At 36.3% G+C, this 4,688-nt stretch overlaps 1 non-coding gene across 1 annotated transcript; it reads left to right on the top strand.

The window, feature by feature from the left end:
- Window positions 1-3,924: 3,924 nt before the first annotated feature.
- Window positions 3,925-3,997, top strand: TRNAG-ACC (transfer RNA glycine (anticodon ACC)). The gene has a single exon. It is a non-coding gene; the product is annotated as a tRNA-Gly (tRNA).
- Window positions 3,998-4,688: the final 691 nt, after the last annotated feature.

Genomic DNA, 4,688 nt, shown 5'->3' with positions numbered 1-4,688 from the left:
CAATGCTCTTTACTTTTTCTTCTTCTTCTTCTTCTTTTTTTTTTTTCTGTAGGCTTCCCCCTCTATACAGCCATTATTTTTTTGAGTTCTTCAGGAATCTCTTATGTGTATATTTTCTCACTTCATATGTCATCTTCAGGTGACTGTATTGACTCCTGTGATCCCAGGTCTGGGCCACCCTTTCACCCTCAGATATACATATTTGACTTTACCCCAGATATCTCAACTTGGATTGCTGTTGGACACCTCATATTTACCAGATTCATAGATGATATAAACATATATTCCCCAAATTTGTTTATTTTATTAGTTTTCCCTATCTCAGTGCAAGCACCTCTAGCCACCTTTATAGCAAGAAGAAGAAGAAGAAGAAGAAAAAAAGCAGCTACATTTTTCAAAATCTAATTCTTTCTAAATCCAGGTAGTTAATCAGTCTATAAACTCAACAAATTCGACCCCATTGATATCTTATTCTTTTATCTCATTCTCTCAGTCAACGTCAGAACCATTTTTTTTAAACCTAGACTATTGAAGTAAGGTTTTTTCCTGGTCTCTCAACTAAATTATTAACCAAAGTCAAACAGTTTTAGACTGCACCTAGAGGGATATCATTTTAAAATTCAAAATAGATCCCTGACTTCTACTACATAAATATATTTTGCTTCATGTGATATTTAGGATAGTGTTGAGGCTCTTTACTACAGTTTGTAAGTAATTATCCTGCCTGATTTTGTACATTTGTTTATGCCTGGTCTCATCTGTGGGCATGATCCCGCAAGCTGTTTTCACTTCAGCAATATGAAGCCTCATTTGGTTTCTGAAGATTATGCTCTGTCCTGATTTAGTAACTTGACGATGCTGCATTTTCTGTTTCTTATCATTCACATGGATGGAAGCCTTATCTGACTCCTATTTGTCTTTTGTGTCTCATCTAAACACTGCTGCTCCAGATCAGGCTCCTTTACTTGTTTAGTTGCTCCATGTCTCTATGCATTTCTCTTTCTATTATGCTTATCATGCTTAAATTGTTTTTCTTCCAGATGGAATACCTTTTTGGACAGGAGTGTGCTTGCCTTATTCATTTCAGTATCTCTGGCATCTGTTACAGTATAAGGTTGTTGTCTAGTGGACTCTTGAAACAATGTCTAATTTTGCTTGTTTGCTTTCATTTTTTTTGTGGAAAGTGTGTGTGTGTGCAGTTTAGCTCATGTGGATATTATTTCATTTTTCTTTTTCCCTTGCACTAGAATTTTAGCAAATGGTATTCTAATTTGGCTCCCCGGATGATGCCACATATATCATCTTGTTCTTAATAACTTTCCTAATATTTACATTCATGGTAAAAGCATTTAAACCACACATTTGAAATGGTTATTATAAAGTAAATTCTTATTAACTACTCCATCCCCATCTTGCTTTATTTGTGTTGACTCAAACATACCAAGTGCTAAATAAATTTAAGTTTTAAATAATACAATGATTAGGATTATATTATCCTGACTGGTTTGCTTGATTGCATTTTCTCTGACTCTGTAGGCTTATTTTTTAATGCCAGATATATATATATATATATATATATACACACACACACACACATACATATACACATATATAATGATATTCAGAAAATAACATGATGACATAAATTCTGTGGCACTGAAACTGAACAGGACTCTGTGGGGCTCCAGGTGACAGAAGCCTTTCTGTGTCCCCTGTTCCTTGCTTGTAGGGAATAGACTTCAGCCTCCATGACCTTCCCTGAGTCCCAAACAGCAGATTCAAAGAATTACTAATCTGGGAAGGGATGGGATGCAGAGACAAGGGAGGAGCAGCCAGGAAACAGCAGTGCAGTCTTGGGGCAGGGTCCTGGTTGTACCTCAAAGGATACATGTAACAAGATCTTTGAGCCCTTTACAGAATTAAAACCCCCAACAAATGAAAGATGTTAGCATTCTTCATTGATAACCTTGATACACTCATCAAGAGACCACTTAAGGCTAGTTTAAAGGAACCAGAAAAGCTCATCAGGAGATCACTTGAGGTTAAATGAAGTGCAAGCCCTGCACACACCAAGATTCTTATCAGCAACTCCATCCGGAACCATTCTTATAAAACTCCTCACCAAGTCTTCCTGGGTTGGGGCACACAGTTTCGAGAGGCACAAGTTCGCTGTGTCCCACTTTGGCAAAGTAATAAAGCTATTCTTTTCTACTTTACCCCAAATTCTGTCTCCTGAGATTCCCTTCAACACTAGTGGACAGAGGCTTAGTGTTCAGTATCAATATGATGTGTATTAAATTGCATGCAACAGAAAAATTTGGTGATTTTTAATTCACTTGAAATTTGTCCTGATAATATGTGTTTGACCAAGACAGTATGTCTGATCTCATGTCAGGTGGAAGAGCTGTATTAATAGGCTTCTATGAAGCAAATGGACCAATTGTTTTCCACATATTTAAGTTACCTTTAAATAGATATGACTAAAAACATGTTGATGGGGGAAGTTATGGCAACCCACTCCAGTATTCTTGCCTGGGAAATCCCACGGACAGAGGAACCTGTCAGGCTACAGTCCACGGGTTGTAAAAGAATTGGGCATGACTTAGTAACTAAACAACAACAAAAATATGTTGTTCTTTTAGATAATAAGAATTTTAAGGGTGATCTACAGAACCATTTAAATTAGTATCTATTTTCTTAAAAAAAGAATAACAATCTATATTCTTATAGCATTGTTAGTTCCTTAGACTTTAAGTTGTTATCTTAATAGCAAATCATGAATAAATGATTGGTCTTTATTCTTCTCATTTAATATGTGAAAATGACTTAACCTAAAAATAGTCACTTATTACTTATGTACTTTTCCAACCAAGGTTTTAATTAAAATAATTTTTATGAATTTACAAATGAAGTTGTTCAAGTATACTAAAATGTGATACATTAATGTCAAATTTAAAATATAATCTGTTCTTATAAGACACATACAGGATATTTATAACAAAATATAATTCAGTTTAGCTATTGAAATACCAATGAATAAAATGTGAATTGCATTGCTGATGTGCTATCCTAACTTAATAAGTTAGTGCACCTTTACCTCAGCAGAATACTGGTACCTGTTTTGTCATAGAATACCATCTAACCTTGCTCAGCTGCAGGCAACAAGACACAGATTCAGAGTCATTCCTGTCAGATCACTGACTGTTTAAAGCACCTAATAGTTAGTGGAATATGACATTTTTGTTATTCACTGAAGCCCAATTGAGATAAGAACTGAGAACTTCTTTCCATGAAGCCAAATTCTTGTTCACACTTCTGCATTCTTTTCCCAGTCTACAGGAGTAGATTTCAGCCTTTGTTTCTTGATTTTTTTTTTCTTAAATCCAATTATGAGACTTGCTCTGAATCATTTTTTATCTGGCCTTAATCTTTCTACCTACAATCTACACATTCTTCTCTTTGTGAATATATTCCAAAATATTAGGACCATTTAGAATGAAGTTAGTATTTCTGGATTGATTCTGAATATAAGTACCTCCTAAAGCTCTTCTGGCCAAAACTAGCACACTCTACACTATCTCCCTTTCCTTATGAACATATAGCTGGTTGATATCTCCCAGGTTTAGTTAGTTATGGGCTTCCCTGGTGGCTCAGATAGTAAAAAAAAAAAAAAAAAAAAAAACACACAACACTGCTTGAAATGCAGGAGACCTAGATTTGATCCCTGGGACAGGAAGATGCCCTGGAAAAGGGAATGGCAACCCACTTTGATATTCTTGCCTGGAGAATCTCATGAACAGAGGAGCCTGGTGGGCTATAGTCCATAGTTGTTTGATATCTCCCAGCCTTGTTTATAGGTAAATATGGCCAGGTAATATATCACTGGTGAATGGATATGGGCACATGTTATATACATCAATGACTTTCCTGGTGGCTCAGACGGTAAAGCATCTGCCTACCATGCAGGAGACCCGGGTTCAATCCCTGGGTCAGGAAGATCCTCTGGAGAAGGAAATGGCAACCCACTCCAGCATTCTTGCCTAGAAAATTACATGGACGAAGAAGCCTGGTAGGCTACAGTCCATGGGGTAGTAAAGAGTCAGATACGACTGAGTGACTTCACTTCACTTTCACTATATACATCAGTGCAGGCTGGGTACATAAAAAATCCCTGTGTAGTGACACCTCTCTCTTTTCCACATCTACCAGCTACATGTCAACACACACAATAACCTTGGATTTTAAGTAGGAAATATTGAGCCTGTCATTTTGTTAAGTTATTGTGATTTCAGTTCTAAGATTCTTTGCCATAAGTTGTTTCTCTGCAAGCAGCTCTGCCCCACCAATTGGCTGTAAGACAATTTTGCCCTAAAAAATAAAATAATGAAAATAAAAGAGGTACATTAAAAAGGAAATATAGAAATAATTAATGAAAAAAATTTTAAGGTTTTATTGTGTAAAATGAAAGTGTTAAAGCTGTTTGAACACATTTAAGATGTATGAAGAATTGATCCTGAAAGCTTGGCCTCTGTATACTGGTGCCAAATCAAATCTCAGTTTTGGGTGACATAGAAAAGAAGAGCTTTATTGCTTTGCTAGGAAAAGGAAAACACAGTGGGCATCTGCCTCAGAAAATGATGTGCCCCAACCTGGGAGGGTTTGATGAGGAGCTTTATAGCAATGGATCA

The sequence above is a fragment of the Bubalus kerabau genome, chromosome 5 (assembly GCF_029407905.1).
Source record: "Bubalus kerabau isolate K-KA32 ecotype Philippines breed swamp buffalo chromosome 5, PCC_UOA_SB_1v2, whole genome shotgun sequence".
Classification (NCBI taxonomy): Eukaryota; Metazoa; Chordata; class Mammalia; order Artiodactyla; family Bovidae; genus Bubalus; species Bubalus kerabau.
Note: the sequence above shows the minus strand (reverse complement) of the source record. Positions and strands in the feature narration are given on the sequence as shown.